This window comes from Puma concolor, chromosome B4, assembly GCF_028749965.1.
Source record: "Puma concolor isolate L17-30 chromosome B4, mPumCon1.1.hap2, whole genome shotgun sequence".
In the NCBI taxonomy this organism is placed as follows: domain Eukaryota; kingdom Metazoa; phylum Chordata; class Mammalia; order Carnivora; family Felidae; genus Puma; species Puma concolor.
In genome coordinates this window covers 100,912,879-100,929,362 of record NC_141673.1, presented here as the reverse complement: position 1 = coordinate 100,929,362, position 16,484 = coordinate 100,912,879, and the positions used below count along the sequence as shown (strand labels likewise).

Genomic DNA, 16,484 nt, shown 5'->3' with positions numbered 1-16,484 from the left:
GGTATCATTTTGCCTCAAAATCTGATCAGAGACTCCAGCTAAAAATAATGTTACTTAATGGTCCTGATTCTTGTCTGCATTTCAAATAATTACATACTACTTACTAGATATTGTGAAGGATATTAGGGAGAGGTGATATCATATGTGGGGTCAGGAAAGAAAGGCACATATCTGTAATATGACAATATCCAGGAAGTTAGAATAAACTTACATCTTAGAGTTGCTAGATGAAAATAATTCTAACAAGAGTTTGGACCCTGGGGTGGGGGGAATATGAAATTCACTATATATAAAGAGTATGTGATTTTTTTGGAGAATTAAGAAATTGGAAGTTGATTCTGAGCCAAGATGACACAGTCAGCTTTTGAAGGCAATTCTTGCAAGTATTTGTTTGTTTGTTTGTTTTGCAGAATTCTTGCAAGTGTTCGTATGAAAGGGAATGAGTTACAGTCCTATCAAGGCTAATTTATCTATGTTAGGGCACTTGGGTAGTTTTTGGCATGCTGTGGCATAGTCAGTGAAATATTTAAGTCCTATTGCCTACTGATGTGAGAATGAATATATTTAATTAAGATGCTGATAGTCTCTGCTGGCCCTGACTGTGAGCTGATGTGCGGAACTGCTCCAAGCTTTCTTCCTGGTGTCAAATGATATCATGGATTCATCCCTCGCCCAACAGGGGCAGATCGGCTGCTAACAGAAGCCAGGCATAGGTTTGGATGCCGTCAACGATGCTTTGCTTCCGGAAGCATGTATCTACTGCCTGCTGAAGCTGTACTGCCGGGAGCAGCCCTATTACCCGAACTCCTGCAGAGTTCCTATCAGACTGAGATCGGACAGATCCTGGACCTCATCACAGCACCACTCCCCGCCCCCCCAGCCCCTGGGGAATGTGGGTCTTGGCAGATTCACTGGAAAGAAGTACAAATCTATTGTCAGGTGCAAGATAGCTTTCTACTCCTTCTATATTCCTGTAGCTGCTGCCGTGTATATGGTGGGCATTGATGGGGAGATGCTACTGGAGAAGGGGGACTTCTCTCAGATTCAGGATGATTACCTTGTCTCTTTGGAGACCCCAAGGTGACAGGCCAGATTGGCACTGATATCCAGGACAACAAATGCAGCTGACTGGTGGTTCGGTATCTGCAGAGGGCCTCTCCAGAACAGCACCAGATTCTTCAGGAGAATTATGGGCAAAAGGAGGCCAAGAAGGTGGCCCAGGTGGACGTGCTACACATGTGTCAGCTGCTTTGGATTCTGTGTCTCCCTCTCTCTCTGCCCCTCCCCTGCTTATGATCTGTCTTTCTCTCTCAAAAATAAATAAACATTAAAAAAAACATGTGGATATTCATGACCATGAGGAGGAAAAGTTCTCCTTGAAAGAGAATAGTTCAGTGCAGAATGAGCATCCAGAAGACTTGGGGAAAATTCAATCTGATAGAAAATCGTCACTGAAGGATTGTGATTGTTTGTAAATCATAACTGTAAATCTATCTAAATTGAAAAGCTGGATAGGATAGTCAAGGTTTAAGAGGCAGATTTCACATTTATATTGGAGTTTAAATAAATTCCTTAAGACCGAATTCAATGTCTTACCTGCTCATCTCAGAAAAGAATGTCTAAAGTAAGAGATAAAGGTGTTGGGACTGATTGAAAATAAGGAAACTCCAAGACTAATAAAAGAGTATATCAGAATCAGGGAATTCAACTCTCCCACAATTATACCTGGGCAGGTGTACATGAGAATTTTCTTTGCACGATTTGAAAGTTGCATAATAAAAACTTTGGCTCGGAGGAAGAATCCGCAAAACAATTCTTAACATTTTTGAAATTATATAAACCATAAGTCCAGACTTTAGCTGAAGAACATTTATTCCAGTGTTGTTGGTATGAATCATACACAAGTAAGTCCTTCAAGTAAGAATGAGTATTTGGGTAACTCTGAAAAAAGAATTTTTAAATATGTGGATATTTCTTTTCTTTAAAAAAAAAATTTTTTTTTTTTAGCGTTTATTTATTTTTGAGACAGAGAGAGACAGAGCATGAACAGGGGAGGGTCAGAGAGAGGGAGACACAGAATCTGAAACAGGATCCAGGCTCTGAGCGGTCAGCACAGCGCCCGACGCGGGGCTCAAACTCATGGACAGTGAGATTGTGACCTGAGCCGAAGTCGGCCGCTTAACCGACTGAGTGACCCAGGCTCCCCTCTTTTCTTTTTTTTTTTTTTAAAAAATGTTTACTGATTTGAGATACACACACACACACACACACACACACACACATGAGTGAGTGGGGGAAGGGCAGAGAGAGGGAGAGAGAGAATCCTGAGCAGGCTCCATGCTGTCAGTGCAGGGCTTGATGCCATGAGCAGTGAGATCATGACTTGAGCTGAAATCAAGAGTCAGTTGCTTAACCAACTGAGCCACCCAGGTGCCCTAAGTATGTGGATATTTCAAGGCAACTGTTTGAGTGTTTCAATGACTAAACCCTTATTAATTTTTCCTAAATTAATTTGACTATGGATAACTTCTTTTTGTGGAATACTTTGTTACCACTAGGGTCCGGTGAACTTAACTTTGGGAAAATATGGGTAGATATCAGAAAATGAGATTTGACTTCCCGAGAGAAAAAAAGTTTGGTACGATAGAAAGAGGCCTTAAAAATCAGAATGAGGTGGGGCGCCTGGGTGGCTCAGTCAGTTGAGCGTCCGACTTCAGCTCAGGTCATGATCTCATGGTTCATGAGTTCGAGCCCCGCACCGGGCTCTGTGCTGACAGCTCGGAGCCTGGAGCCTGCTTCCAATTCTGTGTCTCCCTTTCTCTCTGTCCCTCTCCCCCTCATGCTCTGTCTCTTTCTCTCAAAAATAAATAAACGTTAAAAAAATCAGAATGAGGATATGAGGTATGATTCATTTCAAAAAGTGAGAAGTGAGTATTCTGTCATATAGGTACCCATTAGGGGAAAAAAGTACATTGGAGAGTCCATGTGCTTTTATTGAAAATCCTGGTTTGGATGTCTTATCCGAACAGGTTGCTCCAACATCTTCACTGTGTCTGCAGTCATGATCTCCCCACTCTTTGTGCCTGCGTTCCCAGAGACGACTCATCCCCACCACAGGAAACATCATCCAGGCAAATTTTTCCAGATCCTGCAGAATCATTTCTAAGACCCATGTCAGTGATACAAGGTGGACAACCCAGCTGGCCACACACTACAGCAGCAGCATCACTGTTCCATGTGTCGTCACCCACATCACATGTGTCCCACTGCCCTTGGAAATGTATCTCCTCTTCCTGAGCAGCCCCAGGTTCCACCGAGGGAAAGATGGCCTTCATTAAATACAGCTGAAATGCCAGAACTGCCTCCGTATGTGGTAGAGGAAGGACCCAGAGGCTTAGGCAAGGAAGTTGGAGTGTTAGAGTGAATGTGTCACGTAATGTCTGCTCACCCACCCCAGGGGCATTCGGAGAGCACACCCTTCACGACGGTTGTGAGAAATAAATCTGTGAGGGGAGCCCCACCACTCTTGAAGAACGCTGTGGCCGCTCTTCATATAGTCAGAAGCTACAAGGTGGGGGCACCTGGGTGGCTCAGTCAGTTAAGTGTCTGACTTTGGCTCAGGACATGATCTCGTGGTTCATGAGTTTGACCCCCGCATCGGACTCTGTGCTGACAGCTCAGAGCCTGGAGCCTGCTTCCGATTCTGGGTCTCTCTCTCTTTCTCTCTCTGACCCTTTCCTGCTTATTCTCTGTCTCTGTTTCTCTCTCAAAAATAAATAAACATTAAAAAGAAAAAAAAAGAAACTACAAGGGGAACTTTTGCCATTTGGTTAGGATTCTTAAGTACAATGGGGGTAACTGGGCCACCGGGTGGTAAGGACAGTGATGGACACTTAATTGTCAAAGGCAAGGTGGGTGTGATTACCATAATGAACTGCACATCCAAAGCAGTAGTTAGAATAGCCTGACTTGCAGAGATTTATGACATCGCCTAGTTGATCGTGATGTTCCTAGAGGTGAAACAGGAAGGCGATCAACTGAATTTTTACTTGATCTGTATGAATGCAAAGAATTCTAAGTCAAATGAGCATAAGTAAACTTGAGTCATAAAAGTGGAGGGTCATGGCGCCACAACTGACTCCCAGCTTTGGACTATACGTACTCGGTAACTGGCAGAAACCCCACATCAGTTCCCTGATCTGTGCAATGAAGATAATTATGGTGGGAAAGGCCAACTGGAAGCTACCAGAATTGCTTATAGCTAGAAAATTAGTGAACCAAAACCAACCCCACATTCTGGTAATGACTGCAGAGTTTAGTGCCACCATCAAGGACTTGAAGGGTGATTCCTAACATATCCCTGTCCGACTTGCCCATTTGGTCTGTGCAGCCAACAGGTGGATCTTGGAGAAAGACAGCGGATTTCAGAAGCTTAGCCAGATGGTGGCTCCCGTTGTAGCTTCTATTCCAACAACTTAATATAGCTCCCGGTAACTAGGGTACAGCTAGAGATCTGGCAAATACGTTTCCTTCGCGCTTTTAATGAAAACCACCAGAAGCGGTTTGCTTTCAGCTGGCTAGGCCAAAAATATACCTCTACTGTCTCACATCAGGAATACGAACTCTCCTGCCTTAGTCATAATTTAGTTCACAAGGACCTTGATCATCTTTCTTTCCAACAAGAATTCACACCAACCCATTATATTGATGCCCATCGGACCTAGGGAGCAAGAAGCAGCAACCGTGCTATACTTATTGGCAAGACATTTGTGTGACAGAGAAGGAGAAGTGCATTTAGGATCCTTCTACCTCAGTGAAAACTTTAGGAGTCAAGTGGTGTGGGTCATTTCAAGATAGCCCTACTTTTAAAATGTATTTATTATTATTATTATTTTTTATTTTTGAGGGGGGGTGCGGAGACAGAGGATCTGAAGTGCGCTCAGCACTGACAGCAGCGAGCCCGATGCGGGGCTCGAACTCACGAACCACGAGATCATGACCTGAGTCCAAGTGGGACGCTCAACCGACTGAGCCATCCAGGTGCCCTGTTAAGATATCCCTTTGAAGCTGAAGGATAAATTCATGTATCTCGCCCTTCCTGCAACAAAAAAGAAGTACAATACCTAGTGGTTCTCTTTGGATTTTGGAGGCAATGCATTTCTCATTTGGATGTACTACTTTGGCCCAACCCCAAATGGATGGAAAAGCCGCTAGTGTTAAGTAGGGCCTAGAATGAGAGAAACCTTTGCAATAGGTCTAGGCTGCTCCTCTTCCACTTGAGCCATATGATCCAAAGACCCATTGGTGTGCAAAATTCAGTAGGCAAGCTGCTCAGAACTTTTGGCAGGCTTCTAGTGGTGAATCGCAGTGTAGACTCAGGACTTTGGAGCAAAGGTCTGCTGTCCTTTGCAGAGAACTACTCTCCTTTTGAAAAACAGCTTTTGACTTGCTGCTGGGCTTTCGTAGAGACCGAACACTTAACCATGGGCCACCAAATTATCAGGTGACCATGTGACCTGCACTTCTTATCACGAATTGGATGTCATCTGACTCACGGGGCCAGGAAGCTGAATGCGCCCAGCAGCATTCCATCATCAAACAGAAGTGATATGCAGAAGATCAGGCTTGAGCAGGCCCTGAAGGCACAAGTCAGTTACATGAGCAAATGGCCCACCTTCCCGGTTTCATTTCTTCTATGTTACTTTCTCTCTTTCAGCCTGCACCTATGACCTCAAGGCCATTACCTATGATTAACCCACGGAGGAGGAGAGAACTGAGTCTGACCTACAGATGGTTCTGTGTGATATGCGCGCAGCATCTGAAAGCAAACAGTCACTGTCCTACAGCCTCTCGTTGGGACATCCCTGGACAATGGTGAAGGAAGATCGTCCCCAGGGGCAGACTTCTGAGCAGTGTATTTCGTTGTTCATTTTACTTGGAAAGAGAAATAACCAGAGGCAGGATTATATACCAACTCATGGGCTGTGGCCAACTTTTGGCTGAATGGTCAGGGACTGGGAAGGAACATGATTGGAAAATCGATGCAAGTAATTCAATTTATTGTGGGTATTACTTACCCACTCACGGGACAAGACTCCGGGTTTGATTTTTCAGAAATCTCAGCTTTGTAGTTACAGTATATGGGAATTTCTTTCAGGGAAGACCTAGAAACTCTCAGGTTATTTACATAGAGCTTGACCTGAGAATTTGAACCCTGAGTTCATCTTTTTTCTGTCCTCATTGTTCAGCATCATCAGGAGCAACCAGCCAATTTCATTGTGCTCTTTAGTTTGACAAAAATGTGCCAATGTATCAAATACACGGTCACCCAGAATCTTGTCGTTTATAAGTATTCAAAAGAGTATCCAGGGGTTACTTTCTGTGTATACTTTGTATATCTCTATTGTCACATTACACTGAGGACTTTCAGTTCCCCCTTTACCACTGTAAATAGAATCATTAGTGTCTTTGAATCTAGACAGATTAGGGAACCAACTCCAGAACTCTGAGCCTGAATTCAGAAAACTCATCCTTAAGATTCTGTTTTTCTTTGTAAATGTTTATTTATTAAATGTTTATTTTCTTTTTAAATGTTTTTATTTATTTTTGAGAGAGAGAGAGAGAGAGACAGAGCGAGTGGGGGTGGGGGTGGGGGGGGCAGAGAGAAAAAGGGAGACACGGAATCCAAAGCAGGCTCCAGGCTCCAAGCTGTCAACACAGAGCCCGATGTGGGGCTCCGGCTCATGAGCTGCGAGATCATGACCTGAGCCGAAGTTGAACTTAACTGACTGAGTCACCCAGGTGCCCCAAGAATCTGTTCCTTTGGAACCACTCTTACTATCAATGTTTTATCAGTTTCCTAGGATTGCCATAACAAATTACTACAAACTGGGTGTCCTAAGACAACAGAAATTTACCGTTGCGGTTCTAGAGCCTGGAAGTCTGAAATAAACTTGCCAGTAGAGCCATCCTCTTCCTCTTCCGCATCTGAATGCGGTTCAATCTGCCGCATTGCTTTCTCGTAGCTTCCTGTCATTTCTGGCAATCCTGGCATTTCCTTGGCTTGTAGACACATCATTTCAACTTCTGCCTCTGTCATCGCATGGCATTTTCACTGGGTCCCTGTCTCTGTGGTCTCTTCTCTTGTTAAAAGACAATTATTTTGGATTAGAACCTACGCTAATCTAGTAGGTATTAGTTTCCTAAGCCTGCCATAAGCAAGTACCAAAACCTATGTGGCTTACTACGACAGAAGCTTATTGTCTCACAGCTCTGAAGGCTAGAAGTTCAAAATCAAATTGTCAGCAGGACCATACTCTCTTGGAAACCTGTAGTGTAGAATCCTCCTTAGCCTCTTCTTAGCTTCTGGTGCTTGCCGGCCATCCTTGGCGTTCCTTGGTTTATAGATGCAGCACCATATCCAATCTCTCTGACTTGTTGGCACATGGCTATCTTCTCCCCCTGTGTCTATGTCTCTGCGTCTCTTCTCCTGTTCTTATAAGAACACTGGTCATATTGGCTTAAGGACCCACTCTACTCCTGTATAATCTTAACTAATTATGTCTGCAACAACCATATTCCCAAATATGTTTATATTACGAGGTACTGGGGGATAGGACTTCAAAACATTTTGAGGGGGACACAATTGAAACAACAATTTGTCCTCCGGTCCCCCCAAATTCATATATTTCTCACCTGCAAAGTATATATCCCTTGTCCCAACATCCCCCCAAAAGTCTAGTTCCATTGCAACATCATCCTAAATCCAAAATCTCATCTTCTAAATAATCTAAATCAGGTATGGATGAGACGCTGGATATGATCCATCCAGGGCCAAAATTCTTTACTATCTGTGGAGATGTAAAACTGGAAAGCAAGTTATCTGCTTTCAAAATACAATAGTGGAAACAGGCATAGACAAGATATTCCCATTCTTCCTCTTGTGAGGAAGAAAATGGAAGGGAAAAGGGGTCACAGGTCCCCAGCAAGAATGAAACACACAAGGGCAAATACCATTAGGCTCCAAAGCCTACAAATAATTCTCCATGGGCCAATTCAGCCTCTGGGTCCATGGAGGCCCATTGGCCTCTAAGCCAGCCTCAGCCCAAGTGGCCCAAAGTCCCTGGGCTTTGTTTGCTACCCTAATCCCTCAACAGAGCCACCTTCTGGGCAGCTTGCTTCCTGCTTGTAGAATCTCAGAAATGTGACAGCCTGCCTTCAATTATTTCTGTCTCTGTCCCCTTCAGTCCAAGCTGGCAGTATTTCTGTCTGCTGAGATGGTTGATTGGATCCACGAATCATACACCTAGTGTCTTCAGTGGAAAGTTTCTCCAGCCACACCTTTGGCAAGGTTTCCATCTTATGCTCTTGGAATAGGCTGGAAAATTTCCAAATTTCCAAATTATCAATTTGCCTAACAATTTTTTTCCTCAATTGATCTCTTCTTTTCACATTTTATTAAAAACAGCAAGGAGAAAACAGACGGCACCTTCCATATTTTGCTTCGGGAGTCTCTGTTCATCGTTTTTACGCTCTCCTTTCCACCAGTGATAGAATAGAGTTCAGCATAGTTTCTGCCACTTTATAACAAGGATGGCTTTTTCTCCAGTGGCCAATAACAAGCTCATCATTTCCTTTTAGGCCTTCCTTCACCAGAAGCACCATCAATGTTCACGTGTCTACCAAAACGTCTTCAAGACAGTCTAGATCTTTTTTGATCATGCTTCTCAAAATTCTTCCAGCTTCTAGCCCTTACTCAATCCCAAAGCCACTTTCACAGTTTTAAGTATTTATGATAGCAACATTTCACTTCCTGGTATCCAATCTGTACCAGTGTCTTCCAGAGAAGCAGAGCCAATAGAAAAAAATATATATATATATGATATTTGACATATATGTATATATGTGTATTATATTTTTAAATACATATGACTATTTCAAGGAATTGGCTTATGCAGTTATGGAGGCTGACAAGTCCAAAATCAGTAGGGCAGACAGGCTGGCAGACTGGAAAGTCGGCAGAAGTTGATTTTGACTTTGCAGTCTTAAATAAGAATTTCTTCTCTGGGAAACCCTAGTTTTGTTCCTAAGGTCTTCCAACTGATTGGATGAGGTCCACTCACATTACCAAGAGCAGTCTCCTTTATTAAAGCGAACTGATTGTAGATATTAGCTACATCTACAAAATACCTTCATAGAACCGCCTGGATTAGATTTGATTACATCACCTAGCTGAGTCAAATTGACACATAAAACTCATCAACGGCTGTACTAACCTTCTTCCAGTATTTGAGCACCTCCATGCTATCACACGTTATCTTTTTAATGCTTGAAACACTCCCCTGCCCCAGAAACACACACACACTTCACACACACTTTACACTTTGCCTGGACAACCTCTGCTTTTCTTCAAATGTCATTCTAGATGTGACTTTTCTTAGGAAGACTTGCCCAGTGCCCCAACTCCTCATTCCCTGGCATTTCCCCATGCAATGGTAGCATCTTTAAGTTCCCAATCTATGTCTCTAACCATATAATATTTTCCAAATATTATATTAGATTCCTTTATTTTCTCCTATTGTGTTCCATATCAAACTGCTTGCATGTGTGTGTATCTTCTTTTCCTAATAGACTCTAAACTCCAAAAGGATGTTACCCATAAATGTTAACCATCTTGCTTTTAACCTGGCCCTGGTTATTAAATTCTGGAATATAATAGGTCCTCACTACACATTTTTGGGTGAATAATCATCTTAATTAGTCTATAAACCCATGACAATTTTTCTGTGAGCTAAGAGAATTAAGTGTTTATCAGAAAAATGTATCTTCTTTAGTAATAATGATGTTGTAAAGGAAAATCATAGAAAAAATCATAAAATTCTCTTTTCATTGCTATCATGATTCACCTGAATGTTACTTCCATTCATAACATGAGGAACAGAGTACAGTATCAGCCATCCTATGGCATGTGGGACTGTAAGGGAGTAATTAGTGGGCGTGAGTTATTTAGACTGCTAAAATATCCAGAAATTTCCAGAGTTCTAATGCCAGCAGAGAAGCACTAGACTACAATCTGAAATTTCCTGTATTTACAATTTAGACATGAGCAGTGTCTGACGTTTCTGAATCGATGCTGAATTTAGAGCCATCATGATGAAACTAACAGATGGCTAGAAATGTGCTAGTCTGGTGTGTATTCCTTTCTTGAGCTCTTTCACCAGAACATAAGGGTGAGGCATGACAGTTTTCAAATCTGATTTTTCACATACTTGCAAGAGAATCTAGAGAGTAGGTCTGATTTGTAAATTATATGCAATCGCTAAAAATGTTACCTAATAAGAAAAAAAGTTCTGTTTTCTTAATTCATATCGAATGTGTCATTTAAAATGTTTTAGTCTTACAAAAACTCATTATTTAAAAATGCATCTTTGAGTCGGTAATACTGCTTAAGTAACGAGTCTGATTTAACTTGCATAAGGAAGTATCCCCACGAAAGTAAATACAGTGTTTAAAAAGGTAAATATTTAGATTTCGTTTTAGAAAATGTTATCAAACCATGAGTATTTATGAGTTACTGCTTATGTTAGTGACAGATATATAAATTAAGAGGCTTAATCAAATAAGAAAATTGTTTTTTAAGTGGATAAATGATTAAATAATTAAGGTATTTTCATAGAAACACATTTATGTACACTTTCAATAGTATCAAACACGTAGTGATTTTCTTTCGACCTTTGTAAACACTGGTTGCCGTATTCCTCTCAGACTCAGCCAGGCCCTTTGAACAGAATGGACAACTCCCTGCACTTACTGGACAGTGAGAAGAGAATTCTTGGAACTCATTTAGGTGCCTCGATCACCAAGTAATCTCTCTTAGTCCTGTATGATCACTATAAAAGTTACGCACTTTTTGATTCAAATGTACTTTAAATTTCTCTTTCCTTTTTTTTTTTTTAGTGAAACTGGGAAACTTCTAGTTAGATTATCTTCAAAAACTACAAGGCTGCAAAATATATAAAGAACTTATAAAACCGAACACACAAAAATGGGCAGAAGACATGGATAGACGTCTTCCAAAGAAGACATCCAAGTGGCTAACGGACACATGAGAAAATGCTCAACATCACTCATCGTCAGGGAAATACAAATCAAAACTACAATGAGATATCACCTTACACTTGTCAGAATGGCTAAAATGAACAACATGGGAAACAACAGGTGTTGGTAAGGATGCAGAGAAAGGGGAACGCTCTTACGCTGTTGGTGGGAATGCAAACTGATGCAGCCACTCTGGAAAACAGTATGGAAGTTCCTCACAAAGTTAAACATAGAACTACCCTACAATCCAGAAATCGCAGTACTAGGTATTTATCCAAAGGATACAAAAGTATACTGAATCGAAAAGACACATGTACTCTGATGTTTATAGCAGCATTATCAACAATAGCCAAATTATAGAAAGAACCCAAGTGTCCATCAGCTGATGAATGGATAAAGAAGATGTGGTTTATATATACAAAGGGATATTATTCAGCCATAAAAAAAAGAATGAAATCTTGTCATTTGCAGTGATATGGATGGAGCTAGAGAGTTTTATGTTAAGCGAAATATGTCAGTCAAAGAAAGACAATTACCGTATGATTTCACTCGTATGTGGAATTTAAGGAACAAAACAGATGAACACAAGGGAAGATAAGAGAGAGGCAAAGCATAAAACAGACTCTTAACTATGGAGAACAGCTATTAATACCAGTAGAAATTGGTACTAAAGAGGGCACTTGTGATGAGCACTGGGTGTTGTATGTAAGTGTTGAATCACTGAATTCTACACCACAAACTGATATTACACTGTGTATTAACTAACTGGCATTTAATAAAAACTTGAAAAAGAAAACAAAGGCTGCAGATATCAGATGTTTTACAATCAAGACTGAGAATATAAAGGGGGATATAAGCAATAAAAGGAAGAGCCAAAGTCAGATGCTTAACCGACTGAGCCATCCAGGCGCCCCTAAGCAACCTATATTTGAATACCAGCTTCACCACTGCCCTTATAGCCAAGTAACCATCGGTAAGTTACTCCAGTGTATCTATTTCTTCACTGTAAAACAGAGGTTAGAATAGTGTCTACTTCCTGGGATTACACAAGGATAACATGAAATCATCTACATAAAGTAAAACACCTAGTGCCCAGCACCAATGGGTATTAGTTGATTTGTATTATTATTATTATTTTACCAGACTGACAGTGCTTTTAAAAATATTAAGATATTCGGTGTTAGTGGTAGGCAGTGGGGTAGTAGAAAAATAACATTTAGTAGAAGAACAAAAGATTACAAAATTCTTGGAAGATAATTTGACAATATATATTCCAGTTTAAAAAGATGCATGTTTTTTTAAATACATTTTTTTAAACAGTTTATTTATTTCTCTTTGATGGCACGGGGAAGCGACAGAGAGAGGGAGAGAGAGAATCCCAAGCAGGCTACCTGCTGTCAGCATGGAGTTGGATGCGGGGCTCAATCCCACAAACTCAGCTCAGGGGAGCATGACCTGAGCTGAAATCCAGAGTTAGACGGTTAACCAACTGAGCCGCCTAGGTGACCCGAGATGCATGTTCTTTTATATAACAATTCCATTTAAAAAAAGTTTTTTTTAACATTTATTTATTATTGAGAGACAGAGAGACACAGCGTGAGCAGGGGAGGGGTAGAGAGGGGGGAGACACAGAATCCAAAGCAGGCTCCAGGCCCTGAGCTGTCAGCACAGAGCCCGACATGGGGCTCCAACTCATAAACTGCTAGATCATGACCTGAGCCAAAGTCGGTTGCCTAGCCAACTGAGCCATCCAGGCGCTCCAACAATTCAATTTTTAAGTATTTAACAAAGAAAATAATCAAAGTGTGAAAAATGTACTTTTAGTTATTTTGAATAGTGAAAACTTGAAAACCTGATTTTAAAAGTTCACAGTTATGACAGTCAATAAATTATAGTACATTTAGGCAATATACTAAGTAGCCTATAACAGGATGGTTAATAATGGCCATGAGGAATATGTCTATGATATATTATTCAGCAAAAAAAGGGGCACACACGCACACACATGCACACAGGCACACACACATGCTCATATGTCCATGCTTCTGTAACATAGACATAATTGTAAAAAGGAAAAAGAACAATTTGAACGAATGGTAGTATTTAAGTGGATTTTAAAAATCTTTTAATTTTTTTTGTATGTGACTTTTACTGGGTATATGACTTGATAAAAATAGTTTTCAAAAAACAAAAAGGAAAGTGCTAAGAGGGGAGATCTTAAAAATTCCAATCTCAAGAAAAAACTCGTTACTATGTGTGGTGATAGGCATTAACCAGACTTATGATGATCACTTTGCAATATATACAAATATCAAATCATTATGTTGTACATGTAAAACTGATGTAATGTTATATGTTAGTTATATTTCAATTAGAAAAAGAAAAAAAAGCATTTTATAATATTTTATATCAATCTATAAAATATAATTACTGCATACAAAAAGACTGACAGTTAACTTTGCCTACCAAGTTGATAATATTAAACATAATATTAAACATATTATTAAATATTAAACATAATTATTAAATATTAACATAAATATTAAACATTTAATCTCTCTCATAAGAGATTAAAGAGAGATAGGTTGAGATTGATAAACTCCACTCTTTGGTTTCTGAAATTTGTATATATTTTATACTCAACGATGTCAATTATAATTTATAATAGTAAAAAATGTGTGTATTTCATTTACAAAAATGTGGTTCTTTATTTATTCTATTTGTTACCTATCAGCCTCCTTTGGCAGGTAAGTAAGCACGTTTGGAAGTTGTCATTTAGGACCACAATGCTCTCCTGCTACCCGACTCCAGACCGTTTAAAACGCTGTAGATATTGCTTTTTTTTGCATTCCCCAGAGAGTGGACTCATTTCCAAAGCACAGTCTATGATAAATCCAGATTTTTCTTGTGTGAAACACTAATACTAAAATGAAAACTTGTGTTGATTATAGAGACACAGAACAGTAGCATTTGTTTTTATTAAAACATAATTTTTAATGTTTATTTATTTTTGAGACAGAGAGAAAGCAGGGGAGGGTCAGAGAGAGGGAGGCACAGAATCTGAAACAGGCTCCAGACTCAGCTGTCAGCACAGAGCCCGACGTAGGGCTCAAACCCATGAGCTGGGAGATCATGACCTGAGCTGAAGTCAGACGCTTAACTGACTGAGCCACCCAGGCGCCCCATGACAGTTGCATTTTTTTTTTAAATTTTTAATGTTTATTTATTTTTTAGAGAGAGAGACAGACAGAGCGTAAGTGGGGGAGGGGCAGAGAGAGAGGGAGACACAGAATCTGAAGCAGGCTCCAGGCTCTGAGCTAGCTGCAGCACAGAGTCCAACATGGGGCTTGAACTCAAGAACCCTGAGATCATGACCTGAGCCTAAATCGGATGCTTAACCGACCGAGCCACCCAGGTGCCCCAATGACAGTAGCATTCTTAACAGCCCAGCTCTGCTGACACAGCATTTTTGGGTTTTGACATTTGCCACCCCTTTACATTGATTACTTCTACTCATCATCTTTAAGTACAGATCCTTTTCACCTGTAAAAGAGACCTAGGTCTAGGTCATAAGTGATATTGAGAAGAACCAGGCTTCCCGAGTCTCAAAACATGTTTTGTTTACTTATTTCCATAGGGTATTTCTTTTCTTTTCTTTTCCTTTCTTTTTTTTTTTGGCATAGGATATTTCTTTTTGGCTCAAAGGACTCATGGTTCTAATGCTAAAATGTCCTCTCACTTCAGTTTGCTAGAAATGGCTATTTTTTTTTTTCAGCTCTAGGGCAAAGAGAATTCACAGAAATGATATAAGTATTCATTCAAGGCCACATAAATCTTTTTGTTGAAACTTTCAAGGTTTTTTGTCTATAAGAGGAGAATGGATTTGAGGGCATATCTGTAAGATGCCCTCATACGCTGTATTTTGCTAACTAACAAAATTACATAAGTAATTTAAAAAACTTCCATGATATGATCCTCAGCCAACGGTTGAAGTAAGCTTTCCATAAAGAACCATTTGAAATGGAAAATAATAAAATTTGTGTGGAATGAAAGATTGATCATTTACATATGCATAGTTAAATTAGTTTAGAAGTATACAAACCCTGATCACAGTGATATGGTTGTAATCTCAAAAAGGAAAGGCTAAATTACGGTGTAAAGTAAAAATAATATGGCACATTATATGGAGAATTTAAAGAGAATGCTTGTTTGTTTTTTTTACTAAAAATATGGAAATCACAGAAAAAAAAGTATATTATCAATATGGTGTCAAGATAAAGGCAGCCCAGGTAGGAAGAATGGGACAGTGTCAGACTTGGCAAGTGTGAGTTTGCTCAGCAAACATGATAGTCCATTCCTCCCAGGCAGGCATATTTCCAAGTTATGTTTCAGATTGTCTGTATTCAGTGATAATAGTCAATCATTAATTACAACTTACTTCCCTTGCTTCTCTTACTCTTAGACCAAACATATTATGTACTTATATTTATGTTAGATTTCTATATCAGTTTTCCTATGGTGTGTATTCCAACCAGCCATCAAAACCATTCTGGGACGGGTGACTGGGTGGTTCAGTCGGTTGAGTCTTGATTTTGGCTCAAGTCACGGTCTCACAGTTTGTGAGACTGAGCCCCGAGCATCAGGCTCAGAGCTGACAGTGTGGAGCCTGCTTGGCATTCTATCTCTCCCTCCCTCTCCCACTCCCCCTCCTCAGCTCTCTCTCTTTCTCTTGCTCAAAATAAATAAATAAACTTCAAATAAAATTAGCATACCAAATTTAGCAAAAATATTTAAAAAGTTAATAAGCCTTAGGTTTAACCACAGGTAAGTTTGGTTTGATATAGAAAAATCTATAATTATCATGAACCACATAATAGATTCAGGGCAAAGAAATCCATATAATTGTTTCAATGACAGAGTAAAATAATTTGATAAAAACTTTTTATAAACTAGGAATAGAAATGAACTACCTCCTTCTAAGTGATATCTTAGAAGGAGGTAAAATATACAACAATATTCTCCTTAGAAGGAGAAAAATATACAACAACAACAGTCCTAAAAAGGGAATATTGGATGCATTCCTTGTAAATCACAAACAGGAAAAAAAATGTCCATTTTGTTTCTATTTAACATTATACTAGAAATTCTGGCCAGTGCAATAAACCAAGAAAAATAAAGTAAAGGCATAAGAATTGTAGAGAAAGAAATGGAATTATCTTTATTTTGGATATAATTTTTTAATTAAAAATATATATCCAACACATTTTTAGATAAAATAAGAAAGGCTATGGTGAGGTTAGCTAGAATCAATATACCAAAATATTAATAATAACAACAATTACATTTCTCTGTTTTAGTATCAGTCAGTGAATATAATTTAAAATAGA

The 16,484-nt window shown here is 39.7% G+C and overlaps 1 pseudogene; it reads left to right on the top strand.

Annotated features, from left to right (window-relative positions):
* The first annotated feature begins 311 nt into the window (after nt 1-311).
* On the top strand, nt 312-3,166 carry LOC112867893 (farnesyl pyrophosphate synthase pseudogene; annotated as a pseudogene).
* Nucleotides 3,167-16,484: the final 13,318 nt, after the last annotated feature.